The sequence below is a fragment of the Lactuca virosa genome, chromosome 3 (assembly GCF_052849685.1).
Source record: "Lactuca virosa cultivar CGN04683 chromosome 3, Lactuca_virosa_CGN04683_v6, whole genome shotgun sequence".
In the NCBI taxonomy this organism is placed as follows: domain Eukaryota; kingdom Viridiplantae; phylum Streptophyta; class Magnoliopsida; order Asterales; family Asteraceae; genus Lactuca; species Lactuca virosa.
In genome coordinates, this window is record NC_136428.1 from 381,551,040 (window position 1) to 381,568,287 (window position 17,248).

Below are 17,248 nucleotides of genomic sequence, written 5' to 3' on the forward strand. Positions count from 1 at the left end.
TTGAATAATGCATGAAATGAAATAATGTTTTTCTTCATCTCAGAAGAATAGCAACAATTCAATAAATCTAATCTAACATCATTATTAAGCAAAAGTTGATAAACTCTGATCTTGGTTACTGGTGAAGACTTTCTGTTTCCCATGATCAAGTTTATCCTCCCTCGCTCCACCTCCTCACTTTCTTTTAGCCTCTGCAAATCAGAACAGATGTGAAAACCACATCATGTATCAAGGACCCATAACGAGAAGATAATGAGTTATTAGAATAAATAGTGTAAATACCTGTCGAAGACAGCTTCTGCCATCTTTGATGTCCTGCAGATATTTTGGGCAACTTCGTTTCCAGTGCCCTTTGTCATTGCAGTAAAAGAAATCGACATCTTTTGGGTCGGAAACATGGGGAATGACAGCATTGGGCTTGGCCTTTGGGGCACTTCTAGATGACCTAAGCTTGGGTCTTGCCCTTCCAATTTTGCTTAGGAGGACCTTTCCTCTTTTTCCCCTTTCCCTGTCCAATAGCCAACACAGGGGCACTAGCAGGTTTGGAGGATATACTTTTACCCTTCATTCCTGCCTCTACTGTCTGTAAAAAGTTGTGCAATTGGGCCAATGTCTGCTCGGTGTTGTTCAGATGGTATGTTAGGATGAACTGACCATAACTATCAGGCAATGAGTTCAAGACCATGTCTATGGCCAATTCCTCATCAAATTGCACGTTGATCTTGACCAAACGCTCTATGTAGCGTTGCATTCTTTGCACATGAGTAACAACCGACTCCCTTTCCTTCATCCTGCAAGCCATGAGTGACTTGACTACTTCAAACTTTTCTTGACGAGCTTGCTTATGGTACTTTTCCATAAGGTCCTTGTTCATCCCATTTCTAAGACAAAACAAACTTTTATAGGCATCCCATTTCTAAGTTGTAAGTGAATGACGATTCGCTAATTCCACCAAAAGACAAAACAAACGAAGTGAAATTCCTAATTATTTTGAGATAAATTGAAACTATTCAATGGCATGTTTTAATCTCGGATTATGCTCTTCTATTTGTGACTGGGATACCGAGGATCACAAACAAAATGTGAATAACCATGCAAATGTGCTTGGTAACCTCATTGTCTTTATCATTATCTATTGATGTGTCGGTAAACCACGCACGCTCCATCAACAATGATAATCATGAGATACCCATTATGACTCCTTATTAGTCCTAATTAGTGTGCTGGTTAACCACACGCGCTCCACTAACGACTTATAAAGCCTAATGTGCAATTTCATGGGTTAGCATACTTTTCACATTTTTCCTAAAGTAACTAGAGTTGGGATTTTTATAAAAATAATGTTCTAGTACTTTATTAATAACATTATACTTTTAATGAGATTAAGTTGTCCTATCAAATCCGTTATGCTAACGACCCTCCACTAATCAAGGAAGCGTTGGGTGAGAGTGGACACCCATTCAACTACCATTTTATAGGCAGTTTCCTTATACCCCCCCTTATAGACTAACTTCGTGAATGAGGCATACTAGCGATTTGACTGACCAATTCTTATACATATATAATATTTAACTTTTAATTATAATATATATATATATATATATATATATATATATATAAGGTATGTTTTAAACTTTTTAAAACTTTAAGGTTTATATAAATTTCGAAAATTAAACTATTAATTTAAATTTAAAATAAACCAAAACTAGATTTAATAATTATCTATTAATTAACTTTTAATTAATTCATTAAATCTTGTAAGGATTATCTAATCAAATTAAACAATTAATTTAATCCTAATCCTTAACCCTCTATATTTCGAAAAATTAGGGTAAAGGATAATTATCCAATTAATCCAATTAAGCAACAATTATCCAAACAAGAAACCCTAAAAATCATAAGGATATTTCGAAATTCAAGGGAGGTGGCTAGGGTTTTACAAAGCCATAACCCTAATTTTCGATTAGGGTTTATGGAGGCTAGGGTTTTCGAAAACCCTTCAAGTCAAAACCCTAAAAACGAAAACCTTGTCCTTTAGGGTTTAATGATTATAAACCCTAATTTGCAATTCAACTATTATAACAATTCAATTTAAAACAAAGCTAATGGCTCTGATACCACTGATAGGTTTTGGGTAAAACAAATAAACTAGAAAAACAATTCCTAAGTTCACATGCAACCTACTTTGGATCTATGTTTTAACTATTGAACATATAACTTTGAATTGCAAAACAAGAACCCTAAGAGAGAAGGCTATTTTCAAAATTAACCAATTAGGGTTTTAGAGATACATACCTTTCAGTTGTTATAGTAAACAATTGGTAATCCTTTTGATCTTGATCTTCTTGGAAGCTTAGCACCACAAATGCAATGCCTCTAATGGAATCACACCCAAGAGCTAGAAAGAAGGAAACTTATGAGGAGAGAGAGGCTAGGGTATGCAATTTTCGGCCTAGGGTTTCTTCAAGAGAAGGAGTGGCCGATTTTAGGAGCCAGAGGCCTCCTTATATAGCTGAGGTGGCTATGGTTTAGGGAAAACCCTAATGTTCCTTTGCTTAGGGCCTAAGCTTATCCAAAGGCCTTATCCAAGCCCTTTGGATGAAATCATTAGGGTTTCCCCTATAGATTTCGTCCACCCCCTTCCAAGGAGGTTCTGGAACCTTCCACTCAACTATTGGATAATTACAAACCAATCCCTGCCCTTTATAATTAATACATTTAACCCCAAAATCAATTCTAATTAATTTCTAACTAACTATTAATTAAATATTATGATTTCTTATTAATATAGTAATCTTTTAAGATATTAATAAATCATTTATATTAATTTATTAATCTTATAATAAATTAATATATCTCCTTTCATAATTTCCTTGTCCAATTGCTAGGTTTGAGGGCAACCCAAAAGGACTGTGATGCTATTAATTCAAGTACATACCAATTATAGTTATGGGCTCAGACACCTAATCCAACAATAAAAAGTGTTGTTATAGTCTTTTATTTAAACAATAGATGCATTGTACCTATCCTTATAGGGACATGTAACAGTTGAAATTTGTGAATAAATCTAGATTTACTTATCGTTTAATGGATGTTCACATTCATGTTCTGAAACGATGTATTCTGTGTTAAAGAATATTTTATCATAATGTTATTTATGAAGTAAATCTATAATATTTCATTAAGTTAATAGTTCTGATCATAACACATATATAATCAAATGATATTTGATTGGAACTTATCTATGTCATAATCATCATGACAATATAAATAAGAAATACATATACCAACTTCAAAAGGATGGAAATTTTGAAGGAAAATGAGCTTGATTCATTTCATATATGTGAATCATATTTATATGGGAAGATGATTCACAAGTGTCTTTATCTATTAGTAGTTAAAGAACAAAAGGGTTGACAAATAGTCATATATAAGTTATGTATGTAATCTTTTTCAATCCATGAATAGATTTGGTGATAGATGCTTAATCAATTTCACTGGCGACTTTTATTCGTTGTTGTTGAAACCTTTGATTTTCTCAAATTGTTTCATAGTGAAGATTGAAATACGACTTAATGAGACCATCATTAACCTTTCGTTATGATAAAGAAAATGAGTTTTGTAAACCAAGTCTTCTTGGAACATGTTAGGAGTTGTGGAATCGATTCACAACTCATTCCGACAAAAACACTCACTCATCATTAGTATGTTCCTTGTGGCACACGATCACCTGGTCACTTGAATCTATCTTTTGATATTCTAGGTAGCCTTCGTATTCTCTAGTGGGATAGGGTCAACTGGCCACTAGCTGAATGTCGATAGTACAAGTTTTTAAAGACGATAAAACATAGACCTTGCAGTCTATTATATGATGTTTTAAAAGAACTATTTACTTTACATATTTTTGGAATTATGCTCCCTGCAACAAATATATTGAATATATATTCCAATCAAACAAGTGGATTAGATACTTATATTAAACTGAGGATGAAATGGTTTATCCTTATCTAAAAGGTATAGAGTTATAGAGCTTATGTTAGACAATAAGTTTAACCACTCTAGCATCTACTAACTGCATTTATGTAGACTATCCTAAATGATTGTTTAGGATGAAGTTTCTACTAATCCCACTAATTGTCATTCCATAAGACAAGTGATTAGAAAGTGCTTTTTCTAAGTGGGAGAAATTTTGGAGATTTAAGAGCTAAAGATCCATAAGCTAAATGCATCATAGTTTGGAACTAGCAAGTTACTGTTGTTGAATCTACTAAATAGTTGATCAGAAACTAATAAAACACATAGAGATGCATTCATGTATGATTATCAAGTATGGGCTTGATTAATCTTCCTCGATACAGTTTGACAATAAAAAGTAAGTGAGTTTTCAAGGGAGAAAACATACATGAATGAAAATCTTCTCAGATTTAAGTTAACATCTCAAAGTAAGAATCTTCTTTCTTATAAGATAATTAAATAGTGTGATTTAATTATGAATCTAGATGACTCTTGTGTTTTCTACAAAGCTAGTGGGAGCGTAATAACATTCATAGTCTTATATATAGTCGACATACTAATTCTTGGAATAAAGATCTATATAAATAGATCATGGCAACTTAAAGGATTAAATAAAATTGCATCAATTGTCAAGGATCTTAAAAGATCTTAAGATAAAGGACTCTGAGAGAGTCATCTTGTCAAATACCACATGACATGTTTTTGAACTAGATAATATGATTGTATTCCGTATGCTGATGTAATTGGATTAATCATATATGTCATGATTATGAATAAAGGCTACATGAGTCATATGCTTAAAGCATGTCGAATGATACCAGTATAATTTGAGAACAAGTCATTGTGTGACTTATAGGAACATTCTAAAGTACTTGCAAGAACTAGAGAAATATTCCTAATCTACGAAGTATTTGAAAGAAAGCTATGTTTAAAGTTGTTACACATGTGCTAAATTTTCAAATAGATTGAGATGATTCTTAATCTCAATCGGGCGTGTCTTCATTATGAATGAAGAGAAAGATACATGGATAGTGTTTCCATGTAAATTTTAATTACAGTTACAAATCAGAGCTAGAGTACATTGTGTTTTGGAGAACCACATACAAAGATGCTTAATGTATAGTTCATTATGACTATGAGTAATCTCATTACGCAAGTATTGGTATCTAAGTCATATTTAAGCATCTAATTCATTCTCAATAGTTTTTCTTTATACCTGAGTTATGTATAAAACTGAAAATGATCGTGTTCTCAAAGTTTATACAAATCAAGTTTGTCAAATCTACTTAACAAAGCTGCTTCATTAGCTAAAGCATGAAAGTCAAGCTGGTGCTATAGGGCATTGTTGATATAAGTAGATGTATTTTATTGAAATTTAGTATTTTGGATATTGGAACAGTACAAACAACATATATTGAATTGAATTGATATATTGGATATGAGTCTTTCATTGAATAATTGTTATGTTCTATGTTAGCATGTTTAAATCCTTGAATAACTAGGTTATTCTAAATGTCCATAGTCATTCATAATTGTGGGAGCATCTATGAGGTAAGACTAATATGAGTGGATTGATGGATTCTCATGGAGATGAGAATAGCAAGAGTTGCTACCAACTTCATAGATACTTGATTAGGAGAATAAGTATTGGACTTGACCCGCATCAAAACCACTTTATGGATCGTAGTCAAGATTGATGTTTTGATCAATGTTGTATCTTTGTATTCTTAGACCTGAGATACATATTTGGGACTTGAAGTGTAGGAATTGTTGTGCTTTGACATGGTTTAACGTTGTTTCGTAAAAGGGTGGTCATATGGGCCATCGTTAAGTATGACATGAACTACATTAATGGGTGTATGTAATCGAGATGGATTTGTCCCTCTTATTCGTTGAGAGCTAGACATCTAAGGCCTTACTTAAAGTTGAACACTGAATGAGATTGATGGCGATCCATATCTCATGTTTGACATGATGTCTGAGACAAACGAATAATTGATACCACACCTTTAGTAACAACTGTAGCTTAGAGCTCCTGGAATTGGTTGTTGATAAGATGACACCCTTCATATGTTGTTAGGGGCAGTAGCCTGTTGCTAGACGTCAGCTAATGTCTATATCAGTCTGTAATGAATCTTGTGCAAGTGGGAGATTGTTGAATCTATATGCCCAAGAATCGTTATGGAGTGATATTGCTAATAATATATGATCCTATAGGGTCACACCTTTATCAAGTTGGCACATTTTGTATATTTATTATTAATGTGATTATTAATAAATAATATCTATTATTGTATTTTAATTAAGGAATAATTATTGTTTTGTGAAAATAATAATTATAAGAGAGTATTACTAGTTATTATATCATATGGTATGATTTAATAAGTCATGTACAAAGTTTTGGACACTTTGGTTAACCATGACTAAGTTAAAGACTTACTCTACCATGGTTAATAAAGTTGGAGACAATTTTTGTCTCTTCCAAGACCCATGGCTGAAAATCATAAAGGCATGGGAGGTTGCTGGTCAACCTTTTTTCCTTTGTCCCCCATGCCTCTAAAGTAAGGTGATTACTTTTTATTAATTAATGGGGTTGATTTTTCTTTTCATCGACTATATAAGAGAGTGCGTGGAGCTTGTTTTTGATAAGTGAAACACTCTCTTCTTCTCCCTTTCTTCTCACAAAAACCGTAAGTAGCATGGAGGTATTTCTCTTGTTTTTCTTTTGAACATCATTCAAGTATTTGGTGGTTCAAAGTGCTTATTTGAGTTAAGCACTTAAAGGCTTAAGAAGTACTTTATACAAGAAGGAACTACCATTCCGAGTACCTTAATATTGATGGTGGATACTTGTAGAGAAGATCATGTTCTTTGATCTTTACATCTTCATCAACACCCCAAAACCAAGTGGGTTCAAAGGCTTCAAATGTTATCTCTAAAACATCCTATGGTTGTTTTTATTTCATTCTAACCTCTATAAATGGATCCATGATTGTTTGGTTTTGTTATGAACTAAAAAAATAAACTTGTTATTTTTAAAGTCTTTCGTTGCCGGTTTTTATGAAAAACAAACTTATATTTTGTATTAAAACCCAACATAGGTAATCTCAAGCTTCTTGGATTACTATAGTCAAATTAAAGATTTAAAACAAGTATTGCATCATTGGGTTCTAATGATATATTCATCAAAATGTTCAAGTGAGGAAACCTTAAGTCAACCATCTTTCTCTTATTGATTTTACATCAAACTCTTATTTTTGTTGAATTGTCTATTTAAATCTTAGTTTAAATCTAGTTTTATTTCAAAAGACCAAAACCCCTATTTTTACTTTTATTGTCATTTTACAAGCATTTTTATAAATAGATTTTCATAGAGTTATAAAATTGAACCAATCTCCGTGGATTCGACCCCTTTACCATTATAAACTATTTTAGTGTAAAAGATTCAGGGTTATTAATTTTGTTAGCCTCGACAACCACTACACATCATGAGAATAGTCAGGCAGAAAACATATTTCCGAATTTAATTGTGCTCACGTCGTGATCATTCAATCTCATGTCGTGAGATCAGTTTGACAGAAAAATTCGATTTGTTCAGGTTCAAGCAATATACATTCAATTGTTAGACAACCATACGCTCTGATACCACTGATGGGTTTTACATGCAAAAATTTGATTTGTTCAGGTTCAAGCAATATACATTCATAACATTATTGAAGTAATATTCTATTGAACAACAAGAAACCTATGAACCCTAGGTATTTTCAATTTTGACAACGAAGATAGGAATTACATACCTTTTTATTGTTGTAATAAACAATAAAGAATTCTTTCTTTTGTGATTTTGGAAGCTAGCACCACAAGTGTCGTGCCTCTAATGGTTCACACCCAAACCCCGGTAATCAAGGATCTTGAAGAGAGAGAGAAGATAGATAAGAATTTCGGCCTAACCATTCTCTAGATGTCATGGCCGAAATTTTCAAGGTATAGGGATCCTTATATACTGCAACTTGGAAACCCTATATAAGCCCAAAACCAATATAATAATATTATCTTAAATTGGTAATTATCTAGATTCATAATTATCCTCCAAGGATAATTCTAGAACTCTAAATCCCTACAAAAACCGTCCAAGGCTTCTAGGAAGGTTCTAGAATGTCTCTTGCTCAACTATTGAACAATTACACTTTAGCCCATGTATTTTTAATTAATTCAATTAATCCCAAAATTAATTTTAATTAATTTCTGATTAATCATTAATTAAATAAAAAATATTTCTAATTAATATATTATTCTCATAATATATTGACCAATCATTTATTTTGATTAGTAATTTATTAATCATATAATAAATTAATAAATTGGTCTCTCTCTCTCTCTCTAAAAGTTGTCTTATTCAATTACTAGGTTTGAGGGCAACTCAAAAGGATTGTGCTATTATCAATTCAAGTTTATATCAATTATAGTTATGAGCTTAGACACCCAATCCAACATTATCTTCCTCTGACAGCCCTCCTCCAAACACACGGTGGGGGTTCTCTTTTTTTATCACCAAGACGGTACACGACCAAAAGATGGATGAAGCTAGGGTTTTGGCTCCTTTAAGTTCGATCCTCAAGTGGATTCCAAGAATCGATCCCAAAGGAGTTCCCGACGCAAACAAGGGGTATAATGCGAAATTTTATTTTTTACTTATATTATTATTATTACTATGTTACTTATTTATTTTATTTTATTTATTATTTTTTTAAAGGAAAGACATGGAAAGGAATGGGAAACGAAATACGAATGTTACAATAGCATGCATTATCTTGTTTGCTAAATCTGTGTTGGGTGCCTCTGTCGTATGTTACTATGACACCCTTATAATACGGATGTCACCAATGTTGTTACGGCGAGTTCCAGTTGCACGTTTAGCTATTCATCCAGAGATCCTGTCAATTAAGCATCTGAGAATTCGCTCTGTACAAAATTGTAACAACCTAAAATTTCAAGCCAATTTAAAACTTTTTAAACAATCCAAAACCCATTAGTCATTACAAAATGTTTTCAAAATAGTTTAATATCAGAGTATCCCAGAAACATAGTCATAAAAAGTGAGGAGTTGTACGATCACGCCTTTGCCTTGCCACGATCCCCTGATGCACCTGAAACAATAAACTGAAACTGTAAGCCCGAGAGCTTAGTGAGTTACCCCCCAAAATACCGATACACATACAGTCCACATAACAATATCAGCAATATCATAACATAACAACTGAACAGAACAGCACGTAACGGGTCCACAACTTTACAGACTGGAATACCACTGGGCCCACAGTGTGAGTCTGGAATGCCTAGCGGGCCCTCAGCTCACATCTGGATTGCCACCGAGCCCTCAGTACGAGTCTGGAATGCCTACCGGGCCCTCATCTCGTATCTGGAATGCTCCCAAGTCCTCAGTATGAGTCTGGAATGCCTACCGGGCCCTCAGCTCATATCTGGAATACTATGGGGTTTGTTGGCTACCGCACGGAGCTGTACAACCTCAACCCATCCCACTTAACATGTCTACATGTAACAGATAAATGCACATACATGTAATCAATCAGTATCACAGGTAGTCCTACAGACCTACCCTCTAGCATATCAAACTAGCATGCGTAACCAACTCATACTCAACATAATACAACTACTATGATATCATATCCAATGGGCCGGCCTTGGTGCCTTAGACCCCTTAGTATAGTGAGGATAACTCACCTGGAATTGCTGAAGTCCCGCAGATAAAACTCCAGCTGCTGGTTGACAGATTCCCGAACTGTCAACATCAAACAATACCCAATTAATAATTAGGTTCCAAGCCCAAGGTCCAACTCACCCTACAAAAGCCCAAAAGTAAAATAATGGGTCAAATCCCAACGTATGGCCCAATTTTCCAAATTGGGCCCAGACCCTTACATGGTCTTTCCTTAAGGCCCATTCAGTTATTCCAATCCAATTCACATGGCCCATTATCACATAGTCATAAAGGCTCAATTATGGCCCATCTATGGCCCAATTTTCCAAGTTGGGCCCAAGTCCTCACATGGGCCTTATCCTAAAGCCCATCTAATTACTTTGGTCCATTAACTTGTTCTTGGATGTCCCATCAATAGTCCAATCGCCAAAGCCCAATAGGAAGGCCCAATTCAAGGCCCGGGTGAGATTAGGGCTTTCTCATGAAATGATGATTAGGGTTAAGTGTTTTCTTACTTAACCCATTAAGGACTTAATCCACTAAGTCCATTATTGCCTTAAGCTAGTTTGCCAATGATTATTAATTAATTATTATTTTAGGTTTAATAATTAATTCTCATGTGTGTCCCAAATGATTCTCACAATTAGGGTTTTATGCCCTTAGGGTTTTCCAAACCCTAATTAGGGTTTTCCAACCCAATACTAGCCCATTAGTCAAATGGTTGAACTTCTAGGTCACTTTGGGCCTTATTGGGCCCATTAGGGTTTTATTAGGTCCATTGGGGTCTCTTTGGGCCCACTAGGGTTTCTTTTGGCCCATTAGGGTTTAGTAGCCCCTTGTCCAAACGTCCAAACGAGGTCCAAACACAATCAAAGCACACCACCACCCGACACAGCGGCCGGTGGCGGCAACCACCACCTCACGGTGGTGGTTTAGATTTTTCTTTCATTATTCCACTTTGGTTACAAATTACAATAATACCCTCTCAACACACACACACAGCCGCACCGTGGCGGCAGGTGGTGGTAAATGGCGGCAGCCACCATGGCTGGCAGCCATGGTGGTTCCCATACAATTTCCGACCTTCAGTAAACACGCACACAAACACATTTACATGACTTCTGCTGTGAAATAACCCAAGCCACCCACCTGGCGGCGATGGTAGCACAAGGAGTCCGGCAGCAGCGGCGGTTGATGGGTCCTAACAGCCGAAAAGAAGAAAGTGGACAAAGCCACAGCAGCGGCGCAACGCCGGAATAGAGACGGAGAAGGGAAAGAAAAGCACGGCAGGGAGGTGGCGGCGGCGGAATGCTTGAACTCGTCCGACAGCAAACATGGGGGGATTCGGGTGGTCGCTATCGCCGGTGGTCAACAGCTCTCGGGGATCAAAACGTCTAGCAGCCACGCTGTGGCGGTACCCGGTGGTTACGGTGGTCGAATGGCGATGGAACGGTGGTAGCACCCGACGGACGATCTTCCGGCTTCAATAGAGATGGCAGCGTGTTATTTGGTCCGGCGACCCACGGAACCAACGTCACGGAAGGCTACTCGTCGCTGTCATGGTTGCACCGTCGGTTGGCTTGGACGCGGCGGCCGGACATAGCAGCCATGGATGCGACGGCTGGAGAATGGAGGAAGGGAGAGGTGGCGGCTGGAGCTTAGAGCATCTAGGGTTAGGGTTTAGAGGGATAGACGGGTTATATACCTGGTTCCTTAGGCTTTATCCCATAATAGCAAAAATGGTCCTTCCTTGTATTATTCTTTTCAAAACAAATCCGTAATTTACCAATTAAACCCCACCTTTTGAAAACCTTTCCAAATCAAGTCCAAAATGTTACCAATCAGCCCCTCCTCTACAAAATCTTCTCATCTTAGGTCCAGAACTTACTCTTTAGTCCCTGCTTCCATAAATCCTTATAGATCAAATCCCAAAATTACACTTTAACCCTCGGAAATCAAAATTATATCATTTTGCCCTCCGAAACCAACACCCCACTAATTATTATTTAAATTTTGAGCTCTAATAATATAAATAATAATAATACTTACTTCCCGGGGTTCCTGATTTATTATCAACTACTCTCTTTAAAAATGGGATGTTACAACTCTCCCCCACTTAAATTTGATTTCGTCCTCGAAATCGTTTCTTATCATCCTTTACACGCTAACAACTTGAATTACTTGGCTACAACCCCGCGCATAACCCTAGCCTTTCCAAGGCAACCGCAACCAACCCTTGCAGGGTTCTAAAACCTGAAAATGATCGAATCCCTTGTAATATAATTACATTTACTCAATCCGAATCTTTAGTCTCGAGGTGGTCCGTCTCCTTGACACATTGCCCACTCTGAATCATTGTCAATTTCACTGCACTTAACTCCTAATTGACTACTCAACTTCTGATAACCTGAGGTTCTCACCAGAAAGCATAACTATAATTCACACACTGCTTCCTATATCTCTCTTCTTGTCAAGAGATTACGTACTCCTTCAAGAGAAAATCGCTTCGATAATCAATTCCCAGGGGTATAATGAACAACGTGATATAAACTGGAAGATGAACCCTTTTTGGATCAACACGACAATGTTTCCTTTGGTTCCTGAACCACATACATATAATAACCGGCTCGTAAGCACGAACACTCATACCTGGTTCAATCAGCCTTGGGCTGGAATACCAGGCATGCCTACGACGGGTCCGGTCATCCTCGGGATGGAATACCCTCGTATCCTGCGCATGTTTGGCCCAATCAACCCTTGGGTTGGAATACCAACACGCCATGTCCAATAAATCATAGGGTTCGATCATCCTCGGGATGGAATACCCTAGATCTGAATACCACTATATACGAAACTCGGGTCTAACTTACAACTTGAAGTTCATGGACCTACCCTTATATTTCGTACTAAATCTTCTGATTCCTCGCAGCCGATTACGGCTCGCTCGAACCTCAACAATGTGTCCATTCCGAAAGCGATCCAACAAATGAATGAACTACTAAGATCACTAGGCCCACAGCCCATGACTGGAATACCCCCACGAGGTCCTCAGCATAAGTCTGGATTGCCTCTGAGCCCACAGCATGAGTCTGGTATGCCCCACCTAGCCCTCAGCTCATGACTGGAATGCTCCTGATAAAAGATCAACCTTATCCAAAAGAAAAGGCCTAACCAACATCCTTTACAACACCAACCTACACCACAATGCTGAAATCCTACTATGCACGATCCACCTATAGAAAAAGATGCTTACCCAAGCAAAACCCTACAACCTTGGTTGCACACGACCCTAGAATAGCATGATAACCGAACTCTGAATCCAATTACGAACTACATCCCACACCTGATCAAGCACGAAAGCCGAACCAAATCTATTGTCACCTTGTATACCCACCGTTACACATGAAGAATCACTACCATGGACATAATTGGGAATCACTAACTCCACATTCACTCGCCACAAAGCCCATATTGGATCGAGACTGATCCGATCCTACTAATACCAGAGCTAGTCCAAGAAAACTTCCACAATCATTCCCAAGATTACCGAAAATCTGAGTCCGATAAGAATCAAAAGTCTATTCCACTACTGAGGGGAAATATACCCCAAAGACTTAGGAGATGCAAGCACACTGTATAAGTAAATTTTTGACGCGTTCCTAGCTTCTCAACTGTCGCCTCTTGAATTTCCTTCGGAGAATTTCCCGCTTTCTGGGAGGTTCACCGATTAACGCCTGTCCGACCCTTCTTGAAACCGCAATCTGAACAACAACAGACCAAACTTTCAATGGCTGACGCTCAACCTGAAAATTCCCATTTCTGCTATCAAGCACCGAGATGACACGATTCACACGCTGGGGAGTTTTACCAAACTCCCAACTCACACAAACCTCAAACCAATCAGCCACTTGGGTTGTCTTCCTTTCTGAAAACGATGCAAAACTTATCCCACTTTCAAAACCGGTCCTGCTTCTGCATTCCGGGACGATTCTCCCCCACTTAGATGCAACTAAGTCTTCACAGTACATGAAAATTTGAGAAGTTTCCAATCCCTCTCGCTTTCCAATGATCGATCTGATGACAACCAGACCCTTCCAACTAGTATCCTTTACTAGCCAACCCCATATAATTGCACGCTTCTAATAACCAGATGAACACTTTCTGAATCCCAGGGACACCAACAGTCCCTAATGCTCTAATGATCCCACACTCAAATCTTGAAGTCCAAAAGACAAATACTCCAACTAATACTTCAGCAACGAGCTACTTCCTTTGGCGCTTTCATTCGCCGATCAATAATGGTTACTAAAACCACTTAATCCTGACAATGTTGAATAACCATGCTGGGGACCTTGTCCGCAGACATCCCATATAATACCCTTCTTCCCAAAGTGCTCCAACAGATCCCCCACTCTCGACTCTAGAACTCATATCATTCAGGGCCTCGCAACCTGACTCACTCACCAACTCAATCATCCACAGTTGAACTGCAGTAGCTGAAACAACCTTTGCCCTAAACCAGGCTACAACCACTCCCAAGACATAGTCTACCATCCCAAAAGTGCAATAGTTGGTACAATCAATCCTTACCGCCCGATACAAGAGGACCAAGGCGAACTGGACCTCTAACATACTTATGCCACATCGACCCACCCGCACTTACCATCGCTGAACTACTGTCGCCAATTCCGGCGACCAACTGACCCCGAGCTAGAATACAACCTGATCCTGGGGTCATAAGCCTGCTCAATCCTTCGAGCTCGTAAACTGAAAGGGCACATTCCTTGCCCTAGAAAACAACATTCCAATCCTATCAATTAACCATTCTAATTCCAACTGCATAACTCCAACTGAACATAATCATTACTCTTTTCCGGAGTCCCCGCGACTCACATTTCGGCCTCGAGCAAAACCCCTGAAGCCTCAATCTAGAACGCATGTGCTAGACTCTCCCGCTTAACCCGCAGAATGTAACAAGTACAGAACATCTCCCTGATCCCAGATAATTGCAGCCCTCTGCTCATCGGAATATGTCCCAGTAACAAGTCCCGATACTGGAAAGCTCGACCAATTCCTACCCCTGTCGTCGTTACAACTGTTAAAGCTGTCGCGGCAGCCGTCTCAACAATGGCTGTGTAGCGTGGCGGTCTTAATAGACCCCAACATCTCCGATAACTGTCCTCAAAGAAACTCGATCACCCCCTCCCGGATGATCTCACTGACACGGTCCCTTGAAAATGCTGGCCTATCCTGGCTGCCAGCTCCCAATCCTAACCTGGATCCGGTCTCAAGTCGTCTCGTAACCACCATTCTGGTAGACACCAGAAAGATCTCTGATAATCCATATAATGACAGGGGACCAACTCCCAACCCAACCCTAGGGACTGTGACTTACTTGACACGTGTATGGGTCCTGTGCTTTCAGTAGTATGGGCCCCTACTACCTTCCACACCTACCCATATTTGTCTCAAGTATCACCACAACGCCCTAACTGAATACACAACATGGCGAGCGCTCAATCCTCACTCCTAGAGAAATGCTAGATATCTCATAACTGGCATCCCGGCCTCACACAACCCACCCAACCATGAAACTTCCACCAACCCTGCAGCACTGGTGTATGTTAGCCATACATAACGCTGGACCCTATAGACTTTCGAATATCCAATCCTACCCTAAGCTCCCAATCAAACAAGAACAGAACATAAGGCCAAATCAAACATTCTCAGGCTATAAGATCTTAATTATGTATAACTGTGATGCATACACCAAGCAACTACAGTAATGATGTCAATCTCATATAAAGGAAACCCTAGGCTAGCAGGCATCATGTAATCAGGCATTTCTATCATGCAATTCCTGAAGATCCCTAGCCTAGTTCTAACATATCTCATAATCAAATAACTTGTATGGTATTTTGGGGTCTACTTACTGGCTTCGGCTGATCGTACACCCTGCATCCTCCTTTACTTATTTTGAAAACCTTTTAAAATTTCATTTTGAAAATCCTTTCCTTGATCTGAGACTGGAGTTACACGAGTGTTCTCCCAATTCACTCAAACCAAGGCTCTGATACCAACTTATAACACCCTAAAATTTCAAGCCAATTTAAAACTTTTTAAACAATCCAAAACCCATTAGTCATTACAAAATGTTTTCAAAATAGTTTAATATCAGAGTATCCCAGAAACATAGTCATAAAAAGTGAGGAGCTGTACGATCACGCCTTTGCCTTGCCACGATCCCCTGATGCACCTGAAACAATAAACTGAAACTGTAAGCCCGAGAGCTTAGTGAGTTACCCCCCAAAATACCGATACACATACAGTCCACATAACAATATCAGCAATATCATAACATAACAACTGAACAGAACAGCACGTAACGGGTCCACAGCTTTACATACTGGAATACCACTGGGCCCACAGTGTGAGTCTGGAATGCCTAGCGGGCCCTCAGCTCACATCTGGATTGCCACCGAGCCCTCAGTACGAGTCTGGAATGCCTACCGGGCCCTCAGCTCGTATGTGGAATGCTCCCAAGTCCTCAGTATGAGTCTGGAATGCCTACCGGGCCCTCAGCTCATATCTGGAATACTATGGGGTTTGTTGGCTACCGCATGGAGCTGTACAACCTCAACCCATCCCACTTAACATGTCTACATGTAACAGATAAATGCACATACAGGTAATCAATCAATATCACAGGTAGTCCTACAGACCTACCCTCTAGCATATCAAACTAGCATGCGTAACCAACTCATACTCAACATAATACAACTACTATGATATCATATCCAATGGGCCGGCCTTGGTGCCTTAGACCCCTTAGTATAGTGAGGATAACTCACCTGGCATTGCTGAAGTCCCGCAGATAAAACTCCAGCTGCTGGTTGACAGATTCCCGAACTGTCAACATCAAACAATACCCAATTAATAATTAGGTTCCAAGCCCAAGGTCCAACTCACCCTACAAAAGCCCAAAAGTAAAATAATGGGTCAAATCCCAACGTGTGGCCCAATTTTCCAAATTGGGCCCAGACCCTTACATGGTCTTTCCTTAAGGCCCATTCAGTTATTCCAATCCAATTCACATGGCCCATTATCACATAGTCATAAAGGCTCAATTATGGCCCATCTATGGCCCAATTTTCCAAGTTGGGCCCAAGTCCTCACATGGGCCTTATCCTAAAGCCCATCTAATTACTTTGGTCCATTAACTTGTTCTTGGATGTCCCATCAATAGTCCAATCGCCAAATCCCAATAGGAAGGCCCAATTCAAGGCCCGGGTGAGATTAGGGCTTTCTCATGAAATGATGATTAGGGTTAAGTGTTTTCTTACTTAACCCATTAAGGACTTAATCCACTAAGTCCATTATTGCCTTAAGCTAGTTTGCCAATGATTATTAATTAATTATTATTTTAGGTTTAATAATTAATTCTCATGTGTGTCCCAAATGATTCTCACAATTAGGGTTTTATGCCCTTAGGGTTTTCCAAACCCTAATTAGGGT